Below are 18,404 nucleotides of genomic sequence, written 5' to 3' on the forward strand. Positions count from 1 at the left end.
AAACAAAGGATATTAATACTATTGTTCGGCAACATAGAAATTCCTGTGCTTTGCAAATGTAAATGAATAAATCTATATAATATACTTTAAAACAGGGCTCCACCTTTTTTTTTTAGAAGAAAGAAGTGGGATACCCCTTTAAATGGAGTCTGTCATAAAGGTGAAGTATTTCAAACCAGTAAGGCCTGGTTCACATCTGCGTTGAGAATTCCGTTCGGGGAGTCTGCTTGCATCAACTTTCTTTCCGCATGATTTGTGCGGACACCGTGCGGAAATCGCACAGACCCCATTATAGTCTACGGGATCTGTGTGGTTTCTTAGGTAACCGCTTTTTAATGCGTATAGGTTTCCATTCAGGGAGTCCCCGAACGGAATACCAAATGTAAATGTGAACCAGGTCTAACACAGTTACATAGGTCAGAATTACCCAAATGCAATGCCCCCCTCTTTATAAAAATTTGTGCCTCCATTGCTGAGATATTCATTTATTTCACAATATGCAAATGAGCAGTCTGAGGCATTGAGGGTGGCTTCATTGCTCCAAACTGCTACACCCGACACTTCTCTAATAAACCCTCCTTCCCCCTCCATTCTTTGAGTGACAGGGCGAGAGAGCTATGCTGAAATCTCACCTAGCCCTGTATCCTCATATTACTGTCAGGGTATTAGAACAGTGTGGGGCTTAGCAGTATGGAGCAAGGGAAACGCCCTCAGTTCATTTGCAAATTCTGAAATAATTTAATATCTCGGCAATGGGGGAACGAATGTAAGCCATAAGCCAGACCCATCCTAGATCACAGATAAGTACAGGTTAGTCTGTGAGATCGAATGTAGATGTTAACTCTTCAGGCAACTCGTATACCTAAAGTGACTTAGTCACCATAACTGGACTGCTATTCAATCAGACATTGTATGGAGCCATTACAGGGTTGTGTAAGTACAGTGTGGCCATATAGCCTGAATATAAGGACATGCATTCAGGACTTTTAATCCAGTCTTAAAGGCACCTGTGCAAGACCAAATGGACACCTATGGTGGACACTGGAGCACCAAGGACAGGTAAGTATACCTCATTTTTCATTTTCAACCACCCCCAGCCTCCTGACTGGTTGCTCCATTCCTGGACAACTCCTTTAAAGAGGACGTCTCTGGCTAACTGTCAGAAACGCCCTTCTGACCATAGAAGAGCTACGGTACCGGACCGTAAGCTCTTCACACCGGGCACAGATCGGGAAAGCCGACAGTGTGCTGAACTCAGCACACTGTCAGCTTTCCGGCAGTATATAGAACTGCCTGTGTGCAAAATGGTGAAAGGTCCTCTTTAAGACAAAACCATATGTGAATCCTACAAGTTGAGAACCTATAAAGAACATATGGTCCTTCTCATTTTTTTCAGTCTACTCCTGGGTTTGGCTGTATAGAAAGAAACCCTAAACATCTGTCCTTAATACAGAACTTCTCAAATAAGACGCGCTCATCATCATATAGCATAACCTCATAGCAGCTCCCAAAATTGCACTTGCCCAATATCACTATATTCATACAACAGTGCTAAAAACCAAGAAAATGGCTGAAACCGTCTGTTTTGCAGGTGTATTACATTTCACTGCTGTCTGAATAAGGCTTAGTAGAATCTCTATAAAAATCAGTAAAACTGGATAAAAGATCATCACTTACCAATGTGTAAATCGCATACAGAAGTAAATACAGGTAGTATATAAGTATCACCACCATATAGTAGTATCCACAAGATGTTCTTTTACAGTGAATTCCGGCAATCTGACATATTATGAGAGTAAAATCCGTCTCCTTCCTAGTTTATGAAACTTTTCTTACAAGGAGACGGAAGATTTTGTGTCTTTGTCACTGTAATCAAAACCGTGTACAAAGCCAAGTGAGTGACCAGCAACCACTGGGAAAGATTATTGTAGGTGTGAGCAATCTCCTATATCCGAGGGACATGGCAGAGCAGCCAGCAGACTGTTACTCATAATAATGGCACATTAGCTCCACTACATGGAGAGATGCACACTGTCTACTAAGACAAATAGAAACGCATATGATGGATGACACATGCAGCAGCTTAGTAAAGACAACAGATTGGAACTGTGAAAACATAACGCCCATTCACTTCTAAGATGATACCAACTATTCCCATCAGAAGAAGGTAGATGTGTTTTATTTATTTTTGTATAGAAAACAGTAAATAATAAAATATTGTACTGTAAAGAATTTAACATTCCCTATTCCATACCCTATCAATGAAAATGGTAGTATATATGTAGGGCTTTCAATTCTATATAAGGGTTAGACACTGAATACCAAGCACAGCCCATATACAATGTACTTGATGTTCAATAAACAGCTGATCAGTAGGGGTCTGGGGCATTGGATGCCCACCAATAGATCACCAATCCTATGAAATAATCCCCCAACTGCAGCCAAGACTGTCCAGTATCCATTCTCGCTAATGAATTTTAGAGGGTATCTTTCAAAAGGCCACCATCCATCTACAGGGAACTTTTGCATTTTTAGGCTAAAGCCCCATGTTGCGGAAATGCAGCTTTTTTTGTTGTGATTTTTTGAGCCGAAGCCAAGTGTGGCTGCAAAAGGAATGGGAAATATATAGTAAGATCTTATACTTCTTCCTTTCGCTTAATCTAAATCTAATCCTGGCTTTGGCTCAAAAAACTGCAGACAAAACTGCATCAAAAAAAGCTGTGTTTCTGTAACATGGGGCCTCAGTCTTAAGGTGTCGAACATGATATGTTTATTCCCACTGCAATGTAAAGAAAGCACAGATAGAGAAAGCCATTTATTTCTCATGAACTGAAGGCAATAGAAAACAGTGAGCTAAACACCCCTAACATTTCACCTTGACTAATATACTGTATACAGTGAAACCACTCATACAGACCATCTCAAGAAACAAGACTTGAAGCTTCTTGTTTCTCCTTGCTGAGAGCTTTAGCTCCCCCTGAAATGAAGGGGGCGAAGCAGAGTCCAGGCTGATGTTGAGGTGCAATCTGTTAGGCATCGCTAAGATCATCTTTACACCTTTTACAGCAACAAGGGAAATAGCATGGCTGTCCAATTCATTATCATTACATGAGCACCGCAGAATTAATTTATTGTATTGTACAGTATGCACTAAGAACATATTCACATCTGCACCGTAGTCTTTGTTGGAGTCACAGCGTCCACCTGAAAATCCTGTATAGAGGAAGTAGCCCTGTACAGTATGTAGGACTTTTTGTTCAGCTGGTTTCAGTTTTAAAAAGGACAGACTCTGTGAGTTCCCCCTATTTAATGGTCTGCACCTCCATTGTCCTTGTCCTACGACAGACCAGAACAATGGAGAGATGACGCTAGTGTGAACCAAGCCTATACTGCTTTGTCATAAAATTCTAATGGCTGAAATGTAACTGGTAAGAACCTGGGAACATCAGGCTGTCAGAGTGTTAACCGAAATTTAGGAGCTGCCCAGCAGATCTGTAAGCAGGACGGTTTATGATTCTTTTTATGTGCTGCAGTATAATAACAATGCATGGGGAATGTTTTTCTATCTAGACAAACATCAGAATCAAATAAATCCATTTTTAACTGGATTGAGAACAAAATGCAATCTTTTGTTCTTATGTGGACATTTTGTGTTCAGCAACAGTTGAACAAATCAGAGTAGCAGATGTACGGCATGTAGCTTAATAATCAAAGTGTACTGCCATAGACTGATTGTGATAAGCTGCCAAAGCTCGGGAGAATGACAGCCGGGGAAGTAACTCATTGGGGCTTGGGGAACACCACAATATTCTTATTATAGGATGAAATTAAGATTTTGTTCAAGGTAATCTACTTATGTAACCCCTAAACTAAAATGGCTGCTGCGGCATGTATTGTTGTAAATTATTATACTTTGTGGTCTCTTCAGAACCCGGAGTATAATAGGTAGAAGTCCAGAAGAGGAATAAAAAATTTAAAAAAATCATCTATACTCACCTTTCCTCACCTCCTTTGGGCCTCCTTATGTGTCCGGTGCTCTGCTGGACATGATATACGCCCGGGGTCACTGTTGGGGCCTGTGATTGTGCCACTGCACCGACCACAAGCACGTGACATATGCAAGAAAATTAAGAGCATCAGGAGGCCCAAAATAAGTAAGAAAGGGCACATTTGTAAGCGTTGTAAACATTCCCTTACACAGCTGCAAATTTGTTCTTGAAGATGTGACTCATACCAGGCATGCATCATAGCAGTACCACGCATATGCCAAGTCTGTCAGGGCAAGGCCAGATTAGGTATACAATGCCTGGCCCTGCCAATCAGTATAAGTGATGAGGTATGGAGGACGTACAGGGAGGTGAGAGGCTTACCTGTTTGGAGCAACGGCAATGATCATGTTGCTCCAAAGAGAACATTTGCATCTTGACAAAAATGGCGATATGTTATCAATGGAGACATTTATTCACAAGATAAAAACACAACTTACTTCAGGGGACCCCATCCTATCTGTCTGCAGGGTTGAGTTGATATGTTGGGATCTGGTACCAGACGATTTCACTAAACTGACATATCAGGTGTGTTCTTCATGTGCAATGTAAGTAGTATTAGGGAAATGGACTAGATAAAGGACATTTATAATACTGTCTAAGTCTTGGTACATGGGGGAAGAACATATAAGTCAAAGCAAACTTGTCAGGGGATTTATGGAGACAGATACTTAGGGATATGACGGAATGCGATTATCAGCAGCGCTTTAATGTGTTTAGCTAATAGGTGGAATAGAGTTCATCAATACACATCTGTCACTTCAACCTCTCGTGCCCATTTTTAATTTTAGATTAGAATCATAACCTTATTCACCGAGTTGAATATTAGAGGTTTTTAGTATCTATGCTTTGAAGAATGCTGTAAAATATTGTATATATTAATAGACTAATATATTATAAGTCAAAGTCTTTTAAAAATATGTTTAAGTTTCATACGCTGCGTTCCCAATTATTATGCAAATCAGAATTAAGTCTCTTAAATTCTCATTGCTTAGGGAGAACAGGACTGTGTGAAATGAAGAAAAAATGATGTGGGGGAGGGGGGGTGACTTCTAACCGTTATATCTCAGGCATTATAAAATATAGACTTGCTTTTGATAACAGATGAAAGAAGAGATTCTTGTCTCGTTTCCAGAGATATTACTAGTTAAACCCACAGTCGGGATTGGGATTATTTATATGCAGCTATACATTTCCTAATCCCGTGTTTTCAACCAGTGTTATCTCTGGAAATTCTACAGTAAGAACTGTAACTGGATCAGATGAGAATCTATTCTTTCATATGACACCAAAACCAAGTTTCTACATTTTATAATGCCTGAGCCAATTGTCTTGACCCTCCTTCACCCTCAAACAAGCCCTTACACTGTATCTAATGAGAACATGAGTAGCAGGTTACAACAGAGAAGCAAGAGAAAGAATGAAAAATACAGGATTTCACAGAAAGGAGCCAACATTTGTTACCGAAACAAATGCTGCCAGAAATACAAAAGTTGTCTGAAAGTTTAGTTATGCTTTAGAGGAGTTGTTCTAGATCACACAAAATTGGGAAATAGGCAGGGAATGATGTAAAATAAGTAAATGAGCTTTACCTGTATAATATAGTCATTTTGTTATTTTACACAATCAGCATCCTATGCCCCAATTTTTCCCAATCTTGGAAAAGCCCTTGAATTTCTGAAAAGTTCAGAAGTGACAACAATATGGCTGCACTTCTGTAACATCTCTGCCTGTTCTGGTCTCTGCGCCACCTTCCGCTTGCATGCTGCGGCGCAGGAGGCATGTACAGTTTGATTCTTTGCTTAGAGTTTTTCATTGGACTGTGTGAACACTGCTCTATTACCTATCTCTGTAATTGACTTTCCACCACACCCATATCCTGTACCTTGTTTCCCTATATTCACCAAATAGTTAATTCTATCCTTGCCTGTGTGATTGACAGCCGGTCTTCCAATCAAGCCTAGGTCAGGATTTTGGCTTTCTATATACAGGTGATCAGCCCACACAGGTTTGCTGGCTATTGTGCTACTCTTGTATTACTGATCTCTGACCCTTGGCTTCCCTTGTGATTATTCTCTTGGATTACAATTTTGTATTGCATTGCTTGACTTTTACCAGACCCTTGGCTAGCTGATCTCCCTTTGTTGTTGTTTGTCTTTGTTGTTGTTTGTTGTAATTTATACATATGAAGGGCTTGTCGACCAGTTGTCCTCTGCTGCCTAGGGCAGTGAGGCAGGTAGGGGCAGTGGTGGTTTCAGGTTAGGGTTCACTGTCTTGTCATGCCCCTTCCACTAGGGTTCCAGCAGCTACTGGGGAATTGCTCCTATTGCAATTCCCTTACAACTTCCTGTTATTTTGTCCCCTACCACTGATGACAGTAGTATCCTGTGTACATATTTCTTAAGCAGCACACAAGGAAGCTTACATTCACTAACTACGTTTTTGTCCTAAAATACACAGCACAGTTTGTTATGTTGGCCTACCTCACAGTATGAGAGATGACATTATATACTTGTGATGTGTAAACTGTTTCATTGAAAAATACCTCCTACTGTATTGTGCGTCATCAGATGAGCCAGACATCCTGCCGCTATGAGAAAAGAATCGAGAAATACAGAAAAATAGGAAAATCTGATTTAACCACTATTTACAGATTTTGCTAGTGCTGTAATAAATGATACATCATCTAATAAAATAGATATAATGCTTCTAGAGGTAGATATTACATTATCGCCATATTTATATATTACGGAAGAAGAGTCGACTTCAGCTCAGCAAAGCGTTTCTAAATGGAATCGTTCCTCCTTGTAGAAAATACATTCCCTTCCACCCACACACTGCCTGAAGTGGATTACACCCCCATGGAAATCCTTCATGAAAGAATAATGTCAGCTTTACGCAATACGGGGAAGACAAGGATTCCCCTTCCGTTACTTTCCGCTTTATCACGGCCACACCATTATCGGCACTTTAACATCTTCCATGCTGCGCTGTCCATCAGGCTTGCCTATATCATTTCAAGGTAAAATCCTACACAGAGAAGAAAAAATGGCCCTACTGTATAAAGCACAACGTGCAGATGAAGAGGGAACACATCCCTTTTATCTCACGTCTGGCTCTACAATTAATTTAGGCTGGAAGTGAAAATAATAATTTTAATATGAATTACTAAATGTTAATTTAATTTTTTCTGGCACCGAGGTTTGCGTCTTGTCAGAAAGAAATAGCCCTTGTGCCACTCATCTGTGCCCTTCGTGCCTGCTTTTTATGTGATTCTCAAGAGTTTATTGACCTCCAAGTGACATTGCACAAGCCGTATCTTGGTGGATGTGCACATTAGCTAGAGGCTATGTAGAAACATCCAGACAATAATGTCTGCAGCTGCAGCTCTGGGAAGCAAAGACTTTACATTTTAAATGTTATGACTGGCCTTATCTGCTCTGTGCAGAAAGGCATGGTGATTCTGGATGAATATCCACAGTGCAAAAAACGGTTACGAAATGGAGCAGAGTTCAATGGCTCGATGTTGTGAAACTGAGAGGTTAGATTATAGGTAAACCTTTAAAAATGTTAGAACATCGGGGGATTAATTGCTTGGAAGCTCATAAGTCTAGTGAAACCCATCAGAGGGTATAAGCCCTGGAAGACTTGGAGAAATCACTGTTGCCAGGGAGTATCATTCTTTTTGAACTTTTTATTTTTGTAATAAAATAATAATGTGTGTCTATATGTGTTAGGAACCTGATGCAACAAATAGCTCTATAAGTCCTGAGCAACTAGAATCCCCAAGCGCTGAGGCAAAAACAGTCCTGAGTGTGCTACGCACTCCTAACCGGAGCGGAATCAGGCCCTGGAGTTCTTCACCAGAGCTCCTGATGGTGGAGTTGAACTTGGCAAAAGTCTGAGGCCCGGATCCGCAACCGCACAAAGAGCGACGCACACCCAGCAAACCCCAACCTTAGAGTGGAATCCAAGGGAGTGAAATGGACTGGAGTAACAGATGAGCAGGAGGGTAATCCAGGGGCTACATGCAGAAACCCGAGGAACAAATTCGTGGTCAGGCAAGCCAAGTCGAGGAGGCAGTTAGATACAGGCAGGAAACAGAAGACAGGAGGCTCATTGCGGGGGAAGCTGATACTGCAGGTACACGAATAACCAGTGATGGGCTGCAAACAAAATGAGGCCTAAATAGCCTCACGCCCGCCGCTGAACCCCTGACCCCGGAAGTGCCAGTGCTGGTGCTAGGGGGAAACCGGAACCTCCACACACTCAAGTCGAGGCCTCTGGCTTCCCCCGGCGCCGGGAAAAGCTGACATTCCGGTGCTGGACAGAGGTCGGGTTGGGTGCTGCACAGCGCAAAACAACGGAGGCCCCAGCCCATCCTAACAGTATGATTCCACATGGAACACATGATTAAAAGAATACTCAAAAGTATAAAAGGCACGATAAAACAGTGTTGACTTTCAGGATACAGGTAAAACGATTTAAAAAGGTACAGTATATTGGTTTATAAAAATATGGTTGCTTTCTTTCAAGACCAGCATACAGTACACAGGTTTTACATGGTATTGAAGTTCAGGACAACCCAATGGTGTAGATCTGTGAAGACTGTCTTTATAGCAGCATCTTCCGTTACGACATTTTTAACAAGGAGCACACCTCTTCATAAATGTGGTGCAGCAGGAGAGAACCTAGACTCTCTGCCGCCTGAGGCGATTGACAGAAAAGCACACGGGTGAAGTGAGGGATTGGAATCAAAATAGCTAACTCTGCAATGTTTGGTTCCATGATGAAGGCAGAGTGGGTGTGTGTATATATATATATATATATATATATATATATATATATATATATATATATATATATATACACAGTATATATACTGTTACAAGTGATTTATCTGAATCACTTTATATACAACATCCCTCTATCCTATAGTGATTTTAATCCTCTAACCACACAACGACGGCTCCTACGCACCTTATATCAACAGTTTGGTGAGTCATATGGTTTTATTTTCTGGAGACCACTGTGTCGTTTGGATCAATGGATTTGTTTGTTTACCCGATGAAGCCATTTTAATTAATTATTATATTTATTGGTTCATGTGGTTTTATTGGCGTGCATTAAATGTTATGTTTTAATGATTATTCTTATTTGGATTTCTAAATTATTGGTGAATAATCTTACATTCAAATTATTATTTGGATTATTTGGAATACTGGTCCATGATGAAGCCCCATAAAATAAAATTGTAAGCCACACCCCCAGTTGCAGTTAAAAAAATTCCCTTATTTGACCAACACACAATATAGCACTCCTTTACTCACCCCACAGTATATTATATCCTTTACTGAACCCTAACAGTATAATACCCCCTTTACCGACTCGAATTTTCAAAAACTTTCGGATCTGGTCCAAACTGTATACTTTTGGGTTTGTCACCCATTAAGCACTATTATACTCTGGGGTCTCCTCAGACCATACCATATAATAAGTAGAGGCCCAGCAAAGGTGAGAAAAAAATAACAAATACTTGTTCTCGCCCAAAGATACCCAACACACATGGTACACTTCAGGCCTCCATATGATGCCCCATGCCTCAGGAGTCAACACTAGGGCCTTTGATTTGTCCTCAAAGGTCACATGGGTGCGCTGAGCATCATGACACACACCATGCGCCATATGACTGCTGAGGCCCAATCACTGGCCTCTGCGGTGACACCAAGGCAAACAAAATCAGATGCAGGCCAAAAGAGGACACCAGGGGGACAAATGGACATCCAGGAGAGGTAAGTGTAACTGTTTGTTGTTTTTACTCACCTCCCTTGGTGAGCAGGAAGCTGCCCTGAGGTACATCATCAGCTGCGCTGTACGCCTGGAGGGAAATTTCTGGTGTAAATGGTAAATCTGGTGGGGCCAATGGCTCGTCTTCTGCATTCCCTCTTTTTGGGAAAGTGACAAGGGAGGCACATAAAAGAAAACGCACCAAATTTCCTAAGCAAAATCCTAATTAGCTCCCAAAAATTGAGACTTATTATGCCTTGTACACCAGGCACAATAAAAGTAATAACATATATTCACAATGAAGCTGAGTTGCAAAACCAGACACAATCTGTATCTGAATGTGCAGAATCTCCAGTATGTTTGCATGAAATTCTGCATCCCACTTCTTCCCCTGCCTCCAACATTCCCCTATAGTATCAAAGAATTCACTGCTAAGTGTGGAATCTAGGACACATATATATATAAAGATAAAATAAAACTTTTATTAAATACATTTAAAAAGACTCATTTCTTACTCCATGTGGATTGCTACCACTGATATGCTACCTGACCTATACTATGTTTGGTCTGTAAAATCAAACAATGCAGTCATGTGACCCTTCAAGATTTGTGTATATAGGTCACAGATAAGGCATAGATACCAGTCGTGCATTTAATTGTTTACTAATAGCTTGAGCCCAAATCAGTCAAATATATTCACCTCCATAAGTGTCCATACTGATTAACTGTCCTTTTAGACTTCGAAACATTTTACCCTTCATATACAAGATGCGGGGCACATCAGGAAGTTAAAGGGGTTCTGCAGGATCTTAAGATATTTGCTACTGATGACCTATCTACAGGATAGATCACCAGACTGGTTGATGTCTGACACCTGAACCTAGCAGTAATCAGTTGATGCGGATGTTCGAAGCCAAATACTAAATATACGGCCGGAGGTAGACCTGCTTCTATTCAAGTGAAGGAAAGCTGGGCTGCAGTTCCATGCACCACTGCTACACTGTATGGGGCAGCGGCTTCCAGGCATATGCTTTGTATATGGCTTCCAGTGGCCACATAAGCTGATGTGATAGGGTGCTTGGTTCAGGTGTTGGACCCCCAATCGTTCTCATACTAATGACCTACTCTGAGGATCATATATCTTGAGATCCCGGACAACCCCTTGAATGTATCAAAAGGCAGTACCCACTGCCTAGCTATACTGTCAAAACTACGTTTCTCAAGACCCTGATAGTGGACGCCAGTACTTAGTGGTAAGTCATTTTTGGTGGTGTCACTTTAGGTCCTACATTTTTTCCAACACACACCTCTCCCATAGGAGCACAGTGATTGATATGGGACTCCATCTCCTGCCAAGTGAAATTCTCATCCAAATCATGGAAATGCTTGTATACTCTTCTGCAGATTAAATTGTACATCACATCTGTATACCACCCTCATCCCAATAAGTGTCATTTCCTCTCAATGTACAAGATGATTTTATATATTTTATATACTTTAAAGATACATTTTATAAATTTTATATTTCCAATTCCTTTTCAAGCTTCTTGACTTTGGCTCATAAAAAAACGTGGAGAAATCTGCAACAAAAAAGCAGCTTTTCCGCAAACGTGGGGACTCAGCCTAAGATAAAGTGCACCAGAATTGCAGAAAAATTTGAATCAAACTTTTGGTATAAACTTAGACTAGACACTCCAAATACTTACCAAATTTATCCTCCATCATCAGACACTATAATAAATCTACTGCATTTTTAGACTGTAACTATTGTTGACATGGATAGTAAATCTTCCCCTTTATGTAGATTTCACAGTTTATATTAAAAGTTTCAAAATCAAGTCAATGAATAAATGTGTCCTTTTATCTCCAGCACTTAATATGTACTGCCATTTATCATTGATAGGCTTTCTGAACAGGAACCAGCAAAACATCAAACATAAGTGTCTAGTTTACAAGAACAAATTGCTGCTGTCAATTTTTGTCACCAGTGAAGAGAACAGCAAGGAGAAAACAAAGTAGCCTAAACTTCGCACAGTTTGGCTTCAGAAGTAGAGTCTTTATTTTATTTGCAGATATGCCTCCTATGGTTCTTTATCATATGTTACGCTCAATGCATGCTGGCCTGAGAGGAAAAACTGAATGTAAATTAAACTACAAAAGAGCTATACAGTGGTCCCGGGGCTATGAAGGGGGCCTGGAGTCATGTGCCTGTGTGTGTATATGAAATCCTGCTATCTGGTTATCAGTGATAAATGAAAATTCTTATAAAAACAATCTAATACACAGTATATATAAATGAAGTACTATAGGACCGTGATGGAGAACCTACGGCTTTAGTGAATGCACAATGCATGTAGAGCCCTCTCTGCTGGCATGCATGCCATCAGCCATATTGCTCACTAACTGGGAATCCAGTATAGATTGTCCATTAGTGAGCGATCGCTTCTTTCAGCTGAGTGTGACCTCTGCCCCAACACAGGCACGATGACGTAAGTCATCAGCGCCTGCAGTCAGAAGGACAACGCCCGGCTGCTCTTCATGGGACTTCAGGTAAGTATAATACTGTGTGTGGTGGGGGGCTACTGTGGAGCATATAATATTGTGTGTTTGGGGGGGCGTACTGTGGAGCATAAAATATTGTGTGGGGGGAGGGGGCTACTGTGGAACATATAATATTGTGTGTTTGGGGGGCGTACTGTGGAACATATAATACTGTGTGGGGGCCCAAAGTAGAGCATATAATACTGTGTGCGGGCTACTGTGGAGCATATAATACTGTTTGGGGGCCACTGCAGGGCAGAATGAACTGTGTGGGGGCCCTTTACTATTTATATCACACAGCATCTGTTTTATAGCAGATGTGATATCAGTACAGGCTGTGATAATATTGCACGGTCACTATAAAACAGATCCTGTGCAATGTAAATAGTGAATATTAGTTGTTCCAAAGTACCAAATGCAGAGACCTTTACCTTACAAGCTCTGTAAAACCCCATTCACACAACTGTAATTTGTGGGTCCACAACTATCCGCAATTGTGGATCCTCACAGTTTTAAGGGTAAATTGCCTTTTGGCACTTTGCGATAAGTTAGTGGGTTTTGGGTTGCAGTTTGGGCACTCAGTCTCTAAAAGGTTCGTCAACACTGATATAGGAGCACTACAACCTCTTACAGATTGTATTAGAGAGCCTACAAGCAAATCTACACATTGTCCGTAACACTGACTATTCATACATTCTGTTGATGGTCTTCAAAGATAAAAAATAAATACCCCCACCAGTATATCATAGTTACTAGATCTTAAAAATAACATGATCTTTTAGGATGTGCAGTAAGTAAGTGAAGACAGAGCAGATTGCAGTGAGAGCACACCGAAGCACTGGCGACAGGTAAGTATTTTTATTTCTTTCACCTCCCCTTCCTATTTAAACATTTATTAATTTTTACGTGGACAACCTCTTTAACGCACACATGAATTTGTTAAACAGACATTTACAGTTATATTTAGAGGATGAGATGCTGCTAAAGATGGCAGATCACTGGAGAAATGTAATGTGCTCATTTTGTTGGGAAAATATGAGCAAGCCTTATTCACATTAGATCAGTGGGATTCACAGACATTTATCAAATCTTTATGTTCCAATTGACTCTATCTTCAAAATTCTTACTCTAACTAAATAAAGTAAATATAACCCATGAAAATGGGGCTGCAGTGCTGAATAAGAAAGGCATCTTTGGAAAGTGTAGAAGCAAATCTACAAGGTACATTCATAGTCTGATAATGATATTCCTGCTGATAGACTCCCTTTAAAAGAACGAACACTATATACTTAGCTCTCCATTCATCCGGGTCTTCCTGACCTTTGGTCCGTAGAGAAGTGTATCAGCCAATCATAGGCTGAACTGGCAATTTTGTTCACACGAAAAATTACTGTTCGGCCATTGACTGGCTGACGCCCTTGTGCACAGGCAGAGAGCAGTATATAGTGCTTGTTATTTCATGATGAGGCGTAAACATAAAAACACCCCTTTAGGTTTAACACTTCTGCGGTGTTACTCATGTCGACTATAGGGATAAAAATTTAACAATTTTTCAGTATCATTTTGTAAATCTGTTGTACATCTACTTGACAGGTTAAACACAAATAGACTTTTCAGGATCGGGCGCTGTAAAACCTAACAACCTAACAAGGTGCAGAATTTTTATACAAATAATCTCAAAAAGTCTCCATTCCTTTCACTTTTGACTGTAGAACTCTGGAACGAAAAACTTCATAATTTCTTTTTAATAACAATATGACTTGCAGTTATCCAACTAGCATATACCGTATATACTCGAGTATAAGCCGACCCGAATATAGCCCGAGGCCCCTAATTTTACCACAAAAACTGGGAAAACTTATTGACTCGAGTATAAGCCTGGGGGGGGGGGGGGAATGCAGCAGCTACTGGAAAATTTCAAAAATTAAAAAGGCCGGAGTTTTTGGGTGCAGTAGATGCTGGGTGCTGGGGAAGGGGAGGGGGTGTTTTGGTTGTCTGTCTGCCCCTTCCCTGAGCTTGAGGGCTTTTTTTTTTCCCCACTTGGAATTCAGTCTGGCTGACTATAGGGTATCTGCAGTGCCCTTAACCCTTTCCCGACAGAACAGGAGCACTGCAGATACCCTATATTCAGTAGACCGGGCACTTTCAGTCACAGGGATACCTAATGTGTATGTGTTTCCCAGTAATTTTCTACTTTTATATGTATTCTAGGGAAAGGAGGGATTTAGAATGTTTATTTATTTATTTATTTTTAAAGCTTCCTTTTTTTCACTATTTTATGGGAGATTCGATACATTACTATTGCGGCTGGTCATAGACCCCCACTCCCCTGTGAAAAACTGTGCTGAAAAATTCGGCTTATACTCGAGTATATGCAGTAGTTTATGGTGAGAGCTTATATTGTACAATAAATAGCAATGGGATTCATTTTCCCTTTAGAAATAGTGTCTGTGCACACAATCTCATGTACAGATTAAACAACCTGATTGTCAGAACTGGCTGTAAAGGATCATTGCCACATTTCAGCTCAATTGTCTGAGCCACCTCAATTATGGAGCTTAATCTTTAGTTGTCTGTAACACTGCCTGCAGTTCAGTGACTACCGCCGACCATTAGTCTTAATGTCCTCAGAGGTGCCCGTAATTCTGAAATTGTTTCAGTGTGAGTGATTTTCAAGCCCAAATCCTGGCAGTGAGCAGTTATCAGCCATTACAGCATTTGCCGAGACTGTGTCTGGTTGTTTGGATGCACTTGTACTATATTACCTGGAATAGGAAAGCATATATTAAGTGTGTCAACCTTTTCATAAGTGATTAGTATAGGTGAAGAAACTTTGTAATATATCTTATCAAGGAGATCCGTTTTCTCCTCCACTTATTAAGGCTGGTCTAACACGGCCGTAATGTAAGTCCGCAAATGGTCCGCAATTGAGGGTTTTCAATTGCGGACCATTTGCGGACACATTATATTCAATGTGGCCTCTTACACCACCTGATATTTTATCCATGGTGTGGCCGGGCCGCAACCATGGTCCGCAATTTATAGGACATGTCCGTAATGACCGTGAATTGCGGCACTGCACAGACTCGCCCATAGAGCTCTATGGGCGAGTGCGGCAGGACACTGACATCTGCGGAGTCTATGTTGCTGATCAGCAACTAGTGTTGCTGATCAGCAACTTGCGGACCGTACATTCAATACGGTCGTGTAAGACCAGCCTAAGCTGTTCTACACCTCCTTATCTTCAGTCTGACTCAGTGACGTAAGTGCTGCCACAGCGTCGGTGACCTTAGGGGATCAGTGGGCCCCTGCAGCTTTTTTTTTTTTTTTTTTTAATAGGCCATTACCTGCTGCAGTAACTTCAGCAGGTAACAAGCCCTATTAACTTACCAAAACCCGTTCCTGCTCACTGCCACCTCCGCTTGCCCTCCTGACCTCCATGGAGTCTTGGGCATCCCATATTATGTCGCTGGGGCCCCCTGAGGGGAAGAAGGGGAAGTGTAGGCGGCCGTGAGCAGGAACAGAGATCGGTAAATAAGGATATGGGCCCGCGGAAAGAGCATTTGTTGGGCGCATCCCAAGAAATACTGCTATTAATATACTTGGGAATCTCTTCAGATCCCAGAGTATGATGATCAGAGGCCCAAGGGAGGTGGCAATCACAAAAAACAGTGATACTCACCTCTCCTGGGATACAGTGCGTCTCTTGTCTTTCTTTGGCACTCTGTAGTGATGTCACAGATGTTATGTGGTCAGGCTGGCGTCGCAACGTCTGTGCCATCATTAAAGAGGGCCAAAACTAGGAGGGAGCCCCACCAGATCGCAGGAGAGGTGAGTATCACTGGTTTTTATGTTTTTCACCTCCTTTGGGCCTGAAATCATTATAATATGGGGTCTGAAAAGAGTATAAAAATAGTTCATGGATGGTGAACCTCAGAATTTTTTGCGATATTTGCAATGAAAACCATTGGGGCCACGATGGGACATACTAGTGTGTGGAGGGGCCACTATGGGACATTATATTGGATGGAGGCCGCTTTTTAATCCAGTATGGGATTTTATAGTGTCTGGAGGTCACTTTGGGACATTATAGTATGTATAAGTGGGGTATTATACTGTGTGAGGGTCAGGAAAGAGGGCGCTGTTGTGGGGGGAGGGCCCAAGTGAAAAGTTTGCTATGGGTCCCAGTCTTTGTTAGTTATGGACCTGATCTGACTGTTTGTTTACATAGAGATCCATGTCTGCACCCAGCCTCACATGCAGAACCCTACGAAGAGGGAAAAGGAAAAGGTTGCTGCCGGAAGGTTATTTGATTTATTCTGTGGAGTTATAAAGTCTAATATAGAAGGCATAGAATTATCAAAAGTGCACTGCCTCACTCACTTGTGTAGCAGCAGCAATTCATTGTGTGTGTTTTCCAGCAGCCTCCACCTCCCTCTCCTCTCTTCATAAACTTCTATGTAGAAAGTAACTTAACAACAAAATTAGAGAAGGAAACATTACTTTAATAAGATATATTGCATTCTTATATACACATGCACTATTCACTTATGCAAAACTGTTATAACTGGAGGTATGCTTTAAAGTGAAATGCCAAACAAGTTTTTAGAAGTGGAAAAATTGAACTATTAGGGTCATGGAACATGTAGGGGTGTGAAAGGGGTTGTCAGGACTATCATGCTGAGCAAGTGACCTTATATCTGTTCATTACATGGCCATGCAACAGCTCAGTCCCATTTATTTGCCTCATAGAATTATCAACTTGCGCATGCTCGCGGCCACAAGAAAAATGGCCTCTTATACAGTAAGTAAGCAGCCATTTTCTTCTGGCCTCTGGGCATGCGCAGTCGGTTCTACCTGAGACCTACAAGTTTGACCGCCTGCGCCGAAGAAGACGCGTGAAGAGGACGTTCCAGATGAAGATAGAGGCGTCGCTGGAGAGTTCTCTCGCAGCATTGGGGACGCCCCCAGTGCTGTTTGAGCGCTGGGGCCCGCAACCAGTGCTGCGAGAGAACTCATTTGCATACCAAAGAAAACTGGGATTTCTATGGAACGGCGCCACGAAGAAGACATCTAAAGGTAGAAGAAGAATAGCCTTTCTTAAGGCAATTCCTACGTGTCAACTAGAAAAAAAAGTGTTTTAATGGTAGAATCCCTTTATATATAATAGGCCCCCTTAATTCCTCTTTTATAATAGTGCCCCTTATGTATAATACCCTGTTTCTCCAAAAATAACCCCTACTCTGAAAATAAGACCTAGCTTGATTTTGCAGGACTTGATTTTGGAGTAGGCCTGAAATATAAGCCCTATTTTAGAAATAAGTTCTAGTTACAGTCAGGGCTCCAGCTAAGTCACTGATGTCACAGAGATGGATAATAGCCATATTGCAGCTTCCAACAGTCCTGGACAAGTGCCCCACGACCTCCCGCAATAGCAGGACAATATCCGCTCACAAGTTCCGTCTCCTGAGTCCACCTTCTGGATGCCACCTCCTAGGTCCAGCCTCCCGGCCACTACTGTGCTGTGCACTTGGTTACCTACGTGAATAAACGTTAAGTGGCACCCCTGCTCGCTCCCACACATGCAGACTGTCCACTACAGAACTTCCCCCTTAGCGTAAAGGTGAGGAGATAGTGAGGGCATTTTGTCACTACCAAAGGGTTTAGTAAGACCCTCTGACACTGCACCATCAATTGTGAAGGTAAGTTAGAGTTAGGGTTACTAACCCTAACCATTTTACAAGATTTGTCTGGAGAGAATCAGAAAAGATTCTGATTCGCTCTGGTGCCTGTAAAATAAGCCTTAGTCTTTTCTCAGAGGGAAAAATAATATAAAAACCCTGTCTAATTTTCGGAGAAACACGGTAATTCCTCCATTATAAATACTTATATTTAATTGTTCCTCCACTATAAATGTTAGCCCCCTATGTATAATAGTTTGCCCCTTTAGCAGGTAATCCCTTTCCCAAACCAGGAAACAATAAATTTTTTACTCACCTTACCGCGCTCCCACGATGAGCAGAGCTCCTG

At 41.4% G+C, this 18,404-nt stretch overlaps 1 protein-coding gene across 1 annotated transcript in view; it reads right to left on the bottom strand.

Moving 5' to 3' along the window:
* The window catches only part of DHRSX (dehydrogenase/reductase X-linked), a 225,260-nt gene that overhangs the window by 54,668 nt on the left and 152,188 nt on the right, over positions 1-18,404 (bottom strand). The gene's annotated exons all lie outside the window — the stretch shown is intronic.

This window comes from Leptodactylus fuscus, chromosome 2 (genome assembly GCF_031893055.1).
Source record: "Leptodactylus fuscus isolate aLepFus1 chromosome 2, aLepFus1.hap2, whole genome shotgun sequence".
Lineage (NCBI taxonomy): Eukaryota > Metazoa > Chordata > Amphibia > Anura > Leptodactylidae > Leptodactylus > Leptodactylus fuscus.